The 15821-nt window shown below is 37.7% G+C and overlaps 1 long non-coding RNA gene across 1 annotated transcript; it reads right to left on the bottom strand.

Moving 5' to 3' along the window:
- Positions 1 to 1182: 1182 nt before the first annotated feature.
- On the bottom strand, positions 1183 to 9198 carry LOC106054944 (uncharacterized). Its single transcript, XR_001215476.2, has 4 exons — positions 9052 to 9198; positions 6187 to 6262; positions 4833 to 4897; positions 1183 to 1355 (listed from the first exon to the last, which is right to left on the bottom strand). It is a non-coding gene; the product is annotated as an uncharacterized LOC106054944 (long non-coding RNA).
- Positions 9199 to 15821: the final 6623 nt, after the last annotated feature.

Genomic DNA, 15821 nt, shown 5'->3' with positions numbered 1-15821 from the left:
GTGCCCACCCATTTCGGTAGACTAGTGTTTCTCAAATTGTGTTCCGCGGGCACCTGAGTGTTCCAGGTGGCCTACTGGAACAGTTAACTAGTAGGCCTCCACCTGAATTAATCTCTCTATAAAAATAAGCAAATAAAGACAATAACACACAATAGGCTTTAATAAACTTATTGTTTTCTTTTGTTTTGTTTTGTAGCAGATGAAGACATCGTGGCCCAAACGTCTAATGTTTTACAGTCGTTTACCCCTGCAGCGGTAAGTCCCTGCCTCGCTCCTAAGTCCTCTATCTTGAAGACTTTCTTAATTTTCAGTTTTATGTTGTTTTTTTAGTAGAGGGGTAGGAGAATATTTTTGAGCTTTCGGTTTGAAAACTTTATAGAGAGGAGATGAGCTTATTTCAGGATCCAATCTATGTGTTCAGTCTCTAAGTTTTAAGCTTCATGTCAAGTCTACATTTGTGAATTAATTATTGAAATTAAAAAAATATTGCTTGATATTTAGTGTATGTTCAATCGTTTCAAAACATTTTATTTCGTAAAGATGAACGCTGCAATTTTTCCACTTAACCAAAGAACTCCCATATACTATAGGATACTGAATCATCAGATTGATCTTTTGAATTTTAAGGAGTCTATTGACCACACAGTTGCACAGTAATAAAAACAAGTGGATCGAAATTTCAATAAGTCTTATGTAGGCATAAGAAATTGCCAATAAGGAAAACCATGTCAGAATTGTATGCCTTTAATACGCTGTATATTTTCTATTAAAACAACATTAATTAAGTACGACTAATTTTTTTCTTGAGAGATTCATGCGTTGTCATTTACAATAACAAAAAATGTGTGCAAGGCTAAACTCAAATTATAGCTTTTATATAGCGCTACTTTCCTGCGTATAGCATGCTCATTTGTGGATCATCTGGGGGGGGGGGGGGGGGAAGGGGTATCTGGGAGAAGGCTTTTCGTGCTGCCTTTAGGCTATCAGTTAACACAACTCTGCTCGAGTCGAGTTAGCCCCCTTTTATAGGTGGCCAAGTTCAAGCGTACTTAGCCTCTCGACAACGCTTCTCACTTAATTCGAAATTGGAAGTGGGAGAATTAATTTATGAAGATTTCACCAAGACAGACAGACGGACAGATGGATTAAGATAAAATATGATTGTTAAAAAAAAAAAAGAAAAAAAATTTGTAAACTTTATTAGTTTTACAATATGCATGCAAGTCTATCCACAGGTACACAGTTTTATGAGAGTCCGTTTACGCCAGAAGGCATTGACATGCAACACTCAGGTGCCCGGCATTATTGTGGAGACTGGTATAAATGGTGTGGTAGCCGCTCATGCAGCAATAGGTCTGAAACAGAGAAGGTATGGAATCAAGCGAATACAAGCGTTTGTGAGCTAATAATAAACTTGCATTTATCAAACTGTTTTGTATTATTATTATTATTATGTTAGAAATGAACGAGTAGTCATTCTCTGGCGCTGCCAGGGTCGAGTTTCGCTAAAGAGAAACAAAATTCATCGTATTCCCTTTAACAGTTTCCACTGAGGAATTTTCTGGTGATGTGGCAGGTCTGCAGCAGTACCGCCCTCTGACAGGCAACGAAGATGTTACTAGGAATGTTAAGGGCCTTGAAGGTGTCTGTGAGGTCAGTTGTTATTATCCCCTCGGTTGATATAACAATGGGGTATATTGTTATTTTGGACAATTTCCATAGACGCTTAATCTCCAAGCCTAGGTTCCCATATTTTCTTTGTTTTTCTATCTCAGTTTTTCTTAAATTATGAGACAGTGGTACGGCGATATCGATAATGGTAGCGGTTTTTTCTTTTTTATCGATGAACAGCAGATCCGGGCGATTGATATCTACCGTTTTGTCGGTCAGAATAGGCCTATCCCAGTACAGCAGATGTTCAGTAGACTCGAGAACCTCTTGCGGAGAGTATTTATAATAAGGGGGAGTGTCCTTATCGATCAATTTGTACGTTAAAGCCAGGTGTTGGTGTATTAACTTTGCAACTTGGTTATGGCGACCTAGGTAGGCTGATTCTGATAGGGCTGGACATCCTGCCATAATGTGTTCAATCGACTCGCCCACATTTCCACATTTTCGGCATTTGTCGACAACATTGAGTTTCAGGATATGCTTCTCGTAATTTTTTGTCCTGATTACTCTGTCCTGTATTGCTGTAACAAAGCCTTCTGTTTCAGGGTAGAGATGACCTGCTTTGAGCCATGTTAAGGAAGCAGCCTTGTCGATGTTGTCCCCATGTAATGAAGCCGGAAATTATTATTATTATTATTATTATTATTATTATAGCTTTTATATAGCGCTACTTTCATGCTTATAGCATGCTCAGAGCGCTTTGGTCCAATCTCATTTGTGGACCGGTATACGCGAAAAAAACGCTGGTAATGGTGAATAGTACTTTACAATCAACGAAGATGTTGAAAATAATTAAAGTAAAAGTGGTTGAGTGGTAAAACTCTTGAATTCCGAACCGGAGATCCGGGTTTAAATCCTGGTAATGACTGAGATTTTAATTGCAGGATCTTAATGGCGCCTCTGAGTCCACCCAGCTGTAGTGGGTGCGTGTCATTAGTTAGGGAAAAGTCAAGACGGCTTGGCGTTTTGCTGGCCACATGACACTCTCGTTAACCGTGGGCCACAGACACAGATGACCTTAACATCATCTGACCTATAGATCGCAAGGTCTGAAATGGAAACCTTTTTTTTTTCCTTTCTTATAATAGACTGTGCTTTTAAATAAAGGAAGATGTTGCAGACGTGACCTATTTTCGAAGAGGTGAACCACCGTGACATGATTTTTGTGCAGCCCTCTGCCCTCTTCTAGCATCAATATAAATGCACTTAATAAATAGCGTGTCATACTTGAATAGGATGAAATAGAGTACTTGTTAATCGAATCCCGTAAACCAGTGATGCCCTAGCCAATTCAACCTGCGGGCCAATTAAATTTCTGACACTCGTTTCGCGGGCCACATGACAGAAAAGGTAAAAAAAAAATGAAAAGAAATTGATCTAAACATTTTTTAAATAGAAACCTGTGGATCTAGTACTTACTACTTACGATACTTATATTAATTGATGCCATATCTATGCGCCAGAAAGTGGCTTCATTTCTCTACGTAAAATGTGAGCAAAATTATAGCTAGCTAGCTATAAACTCATTTTCTTTTTTTGGTAAATATTCCCATCGATCTAAGCATAGTTTAAAAATCTTTTAAAATAATATTTGTTGTATAATGCCCTTTATATGTTATTTAAAAAAAAACACACTCTCCTTTTACAAATAAAAAAAGTTAGCATATTATCATGTTTAAAAAAAAAAAGATCCATTCACTTTTCTACATCTCTCCAATTTCATAAACCTACAAATGTTAAAGGTTATGGTACCAAGCCATCAGACGGCCCTAACGCAACATTTCGCAACATTTTTTTTTGGGGGGGGGGGGGAGGGGGGATTTTTTGCTCTTTGTGCCTACGTTTCGGCGGGCCTGATGGAACCACGTCGCGATCCGGATCTGGCCCGCGGGCCGTATTTTGGGCATCACTGCCGTCAACGTTCTAGTACTTAGCACATTAGAATTATGTTTTGGAGGGCGTTCTCACGCGCAAACATCAAACATTCGTTTTATATACCTGACGAAGATCATCGCTATTTCGCTGTTCATGGCTTTAAAGGAATCGCCTTCATCCTTTTGGACCGTTGGAGCACAACACATGATCTGTTAAACGTGTTTCTCCATTCCTCACTGCCTTTCGCCTTAGATCGACATCGCTTCCAATGAGAGTCAAGTCCATTCTTAGGAGTTCAATCTCCATCGCTTTCTCTGTCTGCCTCTTCTTCTTTTCCAGATTACTGTTACTTATAAGAAGATTTTCGCGAGCCCGGGGGACCTCGTGATATGGCTACACAGTCTATGTTTACATTTTTGACATCAGGGCATCGCAGAATCCAATAATCAATGTTGTCATGTTTCTAACTTCCTCATTTTTATCCCGATTTTTTGTTTGTAGGAGATATCTCAAATACTTCTATAGCATCTGTACTCCTCTCTAATTCTACAGATAGCGTCTAAGATTCGCAAACATGCAAGAATGTCGCTATGAACAAAAGCGTATTAGCCTGACCTAATGCCACGCTCTATGCCATTGTCTTTAAAGACTGCTACTGTGGACTGTGCAGTTCTGGCCAGTAGGTTTGGTTCCTTCATATGACACAACAGAGAAGTATTTAAAACTTGTGACACTTGCCAGTTTGTCGCCTCCAATAATAATGCCCATTTTAGATCCTTGTTAATTATTGGTCGGAGGCGCGGTGGATCAGCGGTAAAGCGCTAGGCTTCTGATCCGTGGGTCCTGGGTTCGAATCTTGGTGAAGACTGGGCTTTTTTAATTTCGGGATATTTGGGCGCCTCTGAGTCCACCCAGCTCTAATGGGTACCTGACATTCGTCGGGGAAGTAAGGGCGGTTGCTGGCCGCATGACTCCATCGTTAACCGTGGGCCAAAGACACAGATGATCTTAGCTAATGGTCATAATGTGTTGTTTTTTGTTTCTGCATTGATTTGCATACCTTATGCTGCGGAAGTATTTTCTATGCGCATAAGAGTGTCAGCTAACTATTCCCCTGTCCTTGTTAGACCATCTATAATCTATGTTATCATCAAAGCGCAAGGAATTCTTCTTCCGTTTAAAATAAAAAAAAAAAACTGCCTCAATAAATTCAAACATAAACAGATTGATAGTCTAGGAATCTATATTTATAGACTACTGAAGTCTTATTTTTAGAAAAATTTTACCTGTCCATTTTCTACTGTCGAAAGTTCATGGTTAAAACACACTGCTCCAAATAGACATTGATCACCTGAAGAGGCACAGATGTTTGAATACATTTTCTAGCACATCGATAATCAGAAACTTTATACAAATAGAGTATAACCTATAAAGGAAACGAAATATGTAAAACAAATAACGCCTATGTACTGAATGTGTAGACTGACACATATTGGTACACTACTTGCGAGTCCTCTTAAGGCAAATACATTTATTTATGCACAGTGACTCTAATATGATGAAACCTGATTAGCTTTTATCTCCTCACTGCGTGGATGAGACTGTGTAGGTTGCCAGCGAGAGTGTTGACTTGTAAAAATACAAACTCATTTGTCTTCTTTATTTGGTATCTGATACCCTGCATTTTTCTGTAACAGTTACTCTAAAAGTATTGAAGAGCTTCCCCCTTTTTTTTTGGAGCCAGATATAGACTTAGAAGCCGATGTGCAAAATTTTCCTGAACTCCTCAATCAGGGGCGGACTGGGTGTCAAAATTGTCACGGGCATTTCTATACATTATAACTCATAAATTGAATATCATGTGAGATGGGCATCTAATTATAGGCCTATCTGTCCTCAACATCATTATACGTTTGATAATGTATCGATAACTGTACACTTGCATGCATTGAACTCTATATCTTTATAAGAAATATAGGCCTTATGTTGCTATATATTCGCTAAACGGGACTAGGCTCTAAAAGGATAAAGTCTACTAGTAACACTGTATACTGGTGTAGGCTATTACATTTTTTTCGTAAATGTGTTACTTTAAATTAGTATTACAATGTTGAGCCTGTAAAACTTTTTTTAAAACTTTTTTTTTTTAACTTGAAGGTCATATGGTCACTTTTATAAGAGAATATTGTAAAACCATTAATAATTTAACACGTGTCATAGTGACATTTATGCGTCCCTTTCAATGGCCTTACAGGCTCGTTTGTGTAGCGGCCCACCTGGCATTTTCCGAATGCCCACATAGCCAGTCCGCCCCTGTCTTCAATGAATGTGAAACCATCCGTAGACGTATACACAGTGTGATCAAGATAAATACTTCACGTTCTCTGTCATTAAGGTTAGAATTAGGGTTAAAATTATAACGGTCAAATTAGAGTTTTCTAAGTGAGGCTAACGGTATAGTAATTCTTTTCCCAACGATATACAGAAACCGTGAAATTTATAGGAAAAATGGTTAGAGCCGTTTTCGAGATCCGTTTCCAGCTAGGTTCTATCCACCCACCTTGTACTTTCCAGGAAGGTAAGGGCTAAACAGAGGTATTGTGTTGCTACGTGTACGCAATAGACCAATTGAGATCTTACCTTCACACGAACGAAAGAGGACTAGGAACAAGAGAGGAAAGAAAAATAATTTCATGATTATCTTTCTTTGCTGCACCTGTAAAAACATTCAAAAATACTTATAAGAGCAAATACATGAGTGATGCATAAGCTATGGACTAAATGTGAGCCTAGATTTATGGAGTCTGTGTATGTGTGTGTTTGTGTGTTTCTATAGGTTATGGTGACGGGGGGAAGAAGTTAGCGAATGGTCCTGAATGATGCAACATATTGTCGTCATCGGTCTTAGTTAGGGGAGACAACTCCAGAACGTGAGACTGAAAAGAAGTGGTATTGCAGTAAGTTAGATTTTTTTTTCAAGTACTATTTTATATTATTACTTAAGTCTACTAAATTTAATGCATTTCATCTCAAGCTGATTTTGACTATTATGATAATAAAAGTAATATTTAGTTTTGTTCGCAAAGAAGTTATTTCGAGTTTTACAAGATAAGATATAATATGCTAACAGCGGTTTAGTTGTCCAACAGCGACATAATGCCACAAGTCAACAACCTTAAATAACAACTGGATGCAGCCATACCCGGTCCCTAGACGCCTTGTTTGTTCTCTGTGATGTGGCTTTTTGACACGCGTGTTGGAAACTTAAATGGCCCTCAGCCCGAAAAAGTCTGGCCATCACTGACCTACAGGTCCAGATAAAAAGTGTCGTATCAAAAATTGGAAACAATGTCCAAACTTTTATTCAGTTCAGAAGATTTCAGATTAATTTTTAATCCGTAAATAACTTATATTGTGATCTTAGTATCATAATGATTGTAAACATGCTTGTTTGTACATTAAGATAACTTTTATTGATCCAATCAAATGGAAATTCAGTTTGACTACAATTGACACCCTCAGCGTAACTCCTGTACAATAACAATATAGATGCACGATATAGATGCACATACGAACAACATTCACACACGAAAAACACATACACACTCATAACCAGCGCTTTATAAATAGACTTCTATGAATTCTCGATGAAGACAGAATGTTAATTTTTATTGTTGGTCATCCAGGGTCTATTACTGAATGTTTTAATTTTCTTATTTGGTACAATCATGTTTTCACAGAACTGGTTGTACGAATTAACAGTCGTGGTAAGTTCATCTGTCAGGGCAGTTGTTTAGAAACATGTCCCAATCTGTTTGCTCCAGACAATTTTGTGGCTGTGAAACAGCGTCGTCAGACCATGACTGAATGGACTGTACTTCGGGTTTTGTTGTTTCTAAAACCGGTTTGTACACGGGTGTAAGTGTGGTCCGACTCTCCGAGGGGAAATAACGATCGAGTTGTGAAGACCATTTGTATGTTGCTATAACAAATGTCCAAGGTTTTATCGTGCCTTGTGGGACAATTAAAATATTGACTATAAGTTGGCAAGTGTTGAGCTAACGAAAGATGATTGAAATCTCCCATAACTAGTCGGACAGCATCAGAACTCTACACCGCGAGAATGTATATAATATCCAGTATATGTTTTGCTGCTTTCTCTGTGTTGGCTGTTATCCAGATGTTTTGAAGGTTCATGTTTATAATAACACAAATTCAAAACAATGTTCTCATTTTTGATTTCCACACACTTCTCTATTTGTTTTTAAAAAGTTTTAGATTTTTAGGAAAGTAGGTCGCAGCCCACACTTTCTTCAAGGTGGTGGAGGTTGTAAATAGGCAGGGTTAGAACTCAGGACCATTGTATCCAGGGCCGGCCTTACAAATCGCGTGGCCCAATATTTAATGGAGGATTGTGAGGCCCTCCTTCTAAAAATTGTTTACAATAACAACTATTATTATCACTATTATCTTATATTCACAAACCAAAAGATTAGAGACAGTGTTACTGCAGCGATTGGACCCCACGATGACCTGCTAACTATAGTAAAAAAAAAAACGCAAGCTAAATATCTATGGCCATATTACAAGATCTTCCGGGCTCGCAAAGACCTTCCTTCAGGGAACAGTACCTGGAAAAAGAAGAAGAGGCAGACAGAGAAAGCGATGGGAGGACAACATAAAAGAATGGACGGGCCTGCCATTGAAAGAGGTTCTAAACAAGGCAAAAGACAGGGAGGAATGGAGAAAGACGGTCGACGAGTCCTGCATGGTGCCCCAACGGTCCAACAGACTAAAGAATAAGTAAAGTTAAAGGTAAAGGTATCTTATCTTATCTTATCTAATATAGACTTTACTTTAAAAAAAAAAGTATTATCATTATATCCACAGGTATTGTACATGCATAGGAAGCAAGACAAATGCAATATGCGGCAATGGGTTAATTAAAGCTACGTGAATTGTACAATACACTAAATAGATTAACCCTTTGATTCCTAAATGTTTAAAAGTCTGTGACAAGAGCCGTGACTAATAAGGGGGATATACTAAATGTAAATTGCGGGACCCCTGACAGGAGCGGGGCCCAATCGGAGCAATTGGTGAAATCGGCCCTGAGGGTATCTCTTTGTAACGACACTCTAAATTGTATGTATATCATAAGACACACAGTCTAATCTACTTTTATTTTGTTATTCAATAACGATCAGTATTTATGTACTTCAATATCTCAAGTTCCCCTTTCAGACCTTGCGATCTGTAAGGGCAGATGATGTAAAGGTCACCTTTTACTTTGGCCAAAGGTTAAGAGCAGGGTGCCATGTGGCCAGCTTTTACTTTCCCCAACTTAAGTCAGGTACCCATTAGAGTTGGGTGGGCTCAGAGGCACTCTAAAAAATCCATGTCTTCACGAGATTCGAACCCACAGGACCCCATGATCAAAGTCACGCTCTTAATCATTCAACCACCTCGCCAAACTTAAAAATGTGTTATTAAAAAATTTCTTACCTGCGAGTGTCAGTAGGTCCTAATGAATGTGTTCTGCAGCTTTACCAGATTTTTAAAAAAATTAATTTTGGTTCTTTTGACCCAGATCTTGTAGATAAAAATACATTATCAAAGTTTTAGGAAGAAGGCGTTCGAAATTGAATCCATAAAAGTCATTTTTTGTTTGTTCTTGAGTTAATTATCTGTGAGACTTCTTCTTAAGATAAGGGCAGGAACACGGAACTTCAAAGTGTGTAGCAGATGGCTGAGCACACATTTAGTAAAGAAACTAGCAAAATAGTTTTAGGAATCTTTAAAAAATTTTTTTTTTTAAAATAGAGGTTTTTAAAGGGAAAGAACTTCGCACTTACAACTATTAATGTTCAATAATGTAGAAGGTGTTTCCCTTTATAAGATGTTGAGCAAATGAAAAAAAACTACCAGTGATGAATTGAATAATTGGTTGTTTTTAGTTAAATTAATTCATGCCTTGTCTATGCCAGTGAATAATTATGCAAAGTTTCAATTTGATGCAAGAATGGGTTAGGAATGGGTAGGAGTAACGTTCCCGGACAGAAATACAGACAGACCAACAGAGCAAGTTCATATACGTTTTGTTAAAAAAAAATAATAATATGCTGTTTTTTATAAATTGTTCTAGAAATTGCATACCAATGCATTAGATTTTGTGTATTCTTGTTTTTTTTTAATCGTCTACATATTTCCTCATGAGATTACAGGCTGCTAACACACACACACACATATACACACATATATCTATCTATATCTATATCTATCTATACAATATATATATGGATATATGTAATTTATTAAAAATAGAACTTTCTGTAGATGATTTCCCTATAGAATGTTGTTGGTGAACTTTGAAAATACTTTTTTTTTTCGCTTAAGTTAATCCGCGTATTCTGATTTTCATTTGTTAACATTTAAATGTTTAGATCTGGGTCACATAATTTTTATACATATTATATACAGCATTTTATCATTTCGATGGAACATTTGTTTTCGTACTGAAAAAGGGAACATTGTTTGCTGTGATTACTTTCTGTTTCCATGTCCTTATCAGGGCTAATTTCAGACTCCAGGACAAGTCTAATTATAATTATTTATTAATTAACCTAACGGACTAGTAAGTAGATTATCTTCAACTCTAAAGGAACATCCGAAACATGTAAAACATTTTACTAAAAATTTTTACTAAACCTTTTACCATATGTCTTAATAACAGGCATTGTGTGTAGAATAGATCCTAAATATTTCATTTCTCGGAATGATTATTCTGTAAATGTTCAGTCAGGATAAATGCACGCTTGTAAATCTTCATAATGTTGTTTCGTTGGCTTCCGTGTTATGCATAGCAACATAACTATAATCAAATCTTACTACTGAAATAAAAAAAATATATAAAAGAATTGACATAGTCACGTGGGCTATGCACGTGATTCTTAGCCCAGGTAAGGGGGAGATGGAAGGGATTGTAGAAACTGGGTCAAAATATAGATTTACGCAGTGACCTCAGTGACACTAAGTCCACCCAACAGGTCATTACGCCCACACGATAAAAGTGACACCTAATCCAATACACACAACCGGCGGCATTAAAAATCAACACTTCACATTGTTTTCCTTTTATCTGTCCCTTAGTCTCTTGGGCCGTTGGGGCGGCATGCAAGATTCGTCGACCGTTTTTCTCCATCCCTCTCTGTCTTTTGCCTTAGTTAGAACCTCTATCAATGGCAGGCCCGTCCATTCTTTTAGGTTGTCCTCCCATCGCTTTCTCTGCCTGCCTCTTCTTCTTTGTCCTGGTACTTTTCCCTGAAGGAAGGTCTTTGCGAGCCCCGAAGATCTTGTAATATGGCCATAGATTTTTAGATTCCTTTTTTTTTTTTCTTTTTTACGATAGTTAGCAGGTCATCACTACATGACCTGCTAACTATTGTAACGAAACGCAAGCTTAAAAAATATGGCCATATCACAAGTCCCACGGGTCTCGCACAGACCTTCCTTCAGGGAACAGTACCAGGAAAAAGAAGAAGAGGCAGAGAAAGCGATGGGAGGACAACATAAAAGAATGGATGGGCCTACCATTGATAGAGGTTTTAAACAAGGCAAAAGACAGGGAGGAATGGAGAAAGACGGTCGACAAATCTTGCTTGGTGCCCCAACGGTCCAACAGACTAAGGGATGTGTAAAGGTAAGCAGGTCATCATGGGGTCAAATCGCTACAGTAATTCTGTCTCTTATCTCTTGGTTTGAATGTGATACATGGGATCCTTCTGTGGCATCTCAATTCCATTGCTAAGAGCCTCCTCTTTAGCCCTGCAGTCAGCGTCCATGACCAGGGGCGTAACTAGGGATTTGGGGGCCCGGGGGGATTGACCTCTTTGGGGGCCCCTTGCATTTTGACATTCGACATATGACATGAGATAATGTACGCAAAAATATATAAGCCCCAAATCAAATTGGTTCAGTATATCAGTAAACCTAACAAAAAGTAATCATCAAGACTCTTTTAATGAATAATACCGTTGTTTATTAGTTAAATAATGCACAAGTGACAACTCTCAATTGATATCGCTTCACGTCGTGCATTCTGTGTAGCAAAGACATCTATAACATCAACTACATCGATACTTTCTAGTATTTGTGACTTCACTGACATTAAAATCATGATAAGCCTTTCTTGCGTCATTGTGCTCCTGAGATACTTTTTGATGAGCTTGAGCTTTGAGAATGATCTCTCACATGACGTAATGTCGTAATGGAAGTAACCTGAGTTAGCGGTATTCGGAGGAGGTTGCAAAGTCTGAGCACACGTAATTCCCATATGAAGCCTTTTTTCTTCAATATGTCTATTGGTGATTGTATTACTGTTTGTTGATGAAATGTGCTCGTGCATCAATGACATCATTGAAAAAGCTATTTTCCATTTATTTCATCATACAAACAGGAAAAGTAGCACAGTTTGTCACAAGCGTGTCTTCTAACAGGTGTCTTGGTTCAAGAAGAAACCCAAAGGTATCCATTTTCTTTCCAGCCTTTGGAATCTGCCCTTCATCTCCATATGAAATCTGTCCAGCACTTCTGTCACAACACGTTTGAATTGCAGTTTTATTGACAGTCCTACATTAGAACTCAACGTCCCATCAAGTCTTTTCTTTCTTCTTGTTGTTTTGATTACAGGGAATCCATAGTATTCACTATCTTCTTTTGCTTTTTCGATGGATTGGGTTTTTGTCAGTTTCTCATCATTTTGCAGAAAGCATGAAAGGGTACTAATTTCTTTAGCAGATTCCCGTATATGCAGTCCAGACTTTTGTAGTTTCTTCCGAACTATATTAATTGGGCACAGGATCTTTGGCCAGAATTCCAGATAGGCAAAAAATTCTTAATTTTCCACTGCATGAAGAAGATTCTGTGCTAATATTATATGGCATTACGTCATTGTTGGTTGTTTATGTTTTGTGCGAAAGCAAAAGGATTCAGGGTATACAAAAGTGGGAAAGATCCATATCTCGTTATGCTCGAGTATAGAAATACTCCGATAAGTGGACTGCCGTATTCACCATCACAACTGCTGACGAGTAGAAGACTCAGGGAATCATTCCAACTGATCACAAACTATTGAAACCATTGGTAGCTGAAAATGCAGAGACATTACTCAACGAACGACAGATGAAAAGCTAAGTGAAATACTTTTGACATTATGCTTATCCCTACCCAGACTAGGCCCCGCGCGATCTGTTTCGCATAGGGCCCCGCAAATGCTAGGGCCGGCCCTGCTAGTAGATATCACCATTAAGAACTTTAAAAGGAAGGGTGTGATAACAACTTCAATAGGAAGGATGTATTAATATTATATGATATTACGTCATTATTTTTTTTTTATTTTTTGTGCGAAAGCAAAAGGACTAGATCATTAGATGTAAATAAAAAGAGAGAGTTTCCATTGGATTGAGGAAAGATGAATAAAGGGGTAATAACTCGAGTGTGAAGTTTAATTCTGAAATTATAGACGCCTAACCCGAAAAATGGACAATTTTAGCATTGTTAAGAATAACTTTTAGTTATACTCGATTCTGTAAATTTTGCTTCAAGGTTAATTAGTGTAGCCATATAATACTCGCCATTTAGATCTATTATTAGTAAAGGTAACAAGATACCTGTATATCATGCAGTTTTATTCGTGGCAACAAAGCTCAAATTGAATGGCCGATCTCATTTTCAAAAACTGATCTCTGCGACAAAAATATTTTTAAAATATCTAGGTTTAGTCTTTGTGATAAATTTAATCCATAAATGTTGATTAAAAAAAGACACCCGTTGACATTATTTGTCAATCAAATATATTAATTTATGTATTTACAAATAAATTTCGGACACCCATTTGGGGGCCCCCCCTAGGTGGGGGCCCGGGGGGATTTTAAAATTCTCCCCCCCCATCCCCCCCCTTAGTTACGCCACTGTCCATGACTCACAAGCATATAAAAATCTGGCCACGTTAGCGATGTAATAACGCGAAACAAATACATTCCTCCACGCTGACACTAGAACCATGGAGTGTGGACTTCGAATACAGCGGCACAGCCTAGCAGCAAGTACAGGTAAAAAGCAGTAGTCCTATAAAGGGTACTCTGAAGCAATCAGTGCGTATTTATAGTTGAACCATCAACAACAAACTGAAATAGAGTGAACACTGTCAAAACCTTTACACAAAAATTCACCAACGACTCTTCTATCTCAGAAAGCTAAGAAAATTTAAAATCGACAAAACAATAATTTAACTTTTCTATACAGCAACCATCAGCAGTCTAATTAACTTTGCCATCACCTGCTGGTATGGTAACACTTCACTGGCACAAAGACATAGACTAAATAGACTAATTTAAAAAAGCATCGTATATCAGACGAACACAGTTACCATCTCTTGAAGAGCTTTTTCATGAAAGATGCCTTTCCAAAACACTCACGATTCTCAAAGACAACATGCACCCATTAAACCACTGTTTCATAAGATCTGAACGAAGTGGTCGTCTCCTTTCCATTAGGACTAAAACTGAATGATTTTAAAACTTCTTTATCCCACTTTCGGTCAGAGTGTCACAAGGTCATCTGTCGTCAACGAGAAGTACATAGAAGTCAAATTCATAAAGCGCTGGTTGTGAATGCTCCTTCTTCCCTAGTGCTATTAGAGCATGAAATGGGTTGCCTGAGCTAGCCAGGAAAACCAGTGACTTGGCAGAATTTAAGTCATTGGTTAATATGCATGACTAAATGCATGACGCGTACGACGTAATCATCTTCTTTTTTGAAGTAACGTCTGTATTATATAACAGGTCACAGCTGGGGCTGCGCAGCCACGGGAAATACTGTATTCCTCATTAATCTTCGGACTCGAAGACAAGTCTTATTATTATTATGTGTACACAAAACACGCAATTTGACATTGATGTTAGGAGATGATTCATGATATTTCCCTACAATGTTTAACATATGTGCTTCTTGTGACAAAATCGCCACTATTTTCGATTGTGCTTAAACATTAGCTTTTTCCTTATCTTAGATTTTTTATCATGCTTTAAGCATGTATAAAGAAAAAAAAATATTTGACCCTTTCATATTTTTTTGTAAAGATTAACTGCAATTGATTATGGACTTCTATAAATAGATTAAAAAAGGATCAAATTTTATTTCATTATTTGGGTTTCTATCGGCTGGTAAGTCTGAATGTATAAATAGACCTACTTTAAGATAATGTAAAAATTTTAATTAATTCACAAGTAAATCTAGACTGATCAGAAAAAGAAATAGTTTTTTTTTTATTTTTAAATGTAGGCCTATAGCCCTAATGCCGGTCTTTTGCATCGCCATGGAGAAAGTACCAAAAAGTAGGCTTACTTAGAAGTCTAGGGCCGAGATACGGAATAATTTTATTACCAATAACAATATAACGCCTATTCCTATACATTTTTGATCCATTTTCTTGAATATGTCAATATCCTAGAGGAGTAGTTTAGAATGGCTGGATACTGCCACGTCACGGGCTGGTATAGCATATAAATCATAAGTTGGGCTCGCGATATTTATTAATCATCTAGTTTATGGAAGAATCTTGGGATACTTCCGTAAACACAGTCGGGGTCATCATTTAAATAAAGGTAGCACAACATACCAGATTGGATTTTGTTTAGCTGATTTATTTATTTTTTACGTTTGGTCTTTAAAAAACCTGACTAATGCGTTGTTGTTGACTTTCTATGCTCAATACAGTGTTTCCTAATTCCCAAGCTGTGTTCCGCGGAACCCTTGTGTTCCCCGAAGCCTGATAAGGTGTTCCACGAACTACTGGAATAATAACTAGTAGGCCACCACGTGAATTAATCTCTCTAAAAAGATAAGCAAATTGTTCCTTTAGATACTCAGAATATGCAAAGTGTTCCGTTAAAGTAAAAGGTAAACACTGGTATAATAGATAAATAATAAATAAAACCACAACATTTTACCATTCCCTGGCCACTCCAAACACGATGTAGTTAAGGACGCCGAGCTGGTAATGGCGACCTCGTCGGTATTTACGGAAATAATTCAATCTCTGGCTGAAGACTCGAGGCAGAGCCGCTCTGTTCCTAATGGCGATAGATCGAAATAATTTCTTTGGTCAAGGGTTTCAAGAGTTAGTGTTAGTCTGACTCGTTTTAGGGCAGTCTACAAGGAATTCAAAAAAGTTAATGTACTTTTGTCTACATCCGTGTCTGCATAGTCACGTGACA

Source organism: Biomphalaria glabrata, chromosome 11 (assembly GCF_947242115.1).
Source record: "Biomphalaria glabrata chromosome 11, xgBioGlab47.1, whole genome shotgun sequence".
NCBI lineage: Eukaryota > Metazoa > Mollusca > Gastropoda > Planorbidae > Biomphalaria > Biomphalaria glabrata.
Note: the sequence above shows the minus strand (reverse complement) of the source record. Positions and strands in the feature narration are given on the sequence as shown.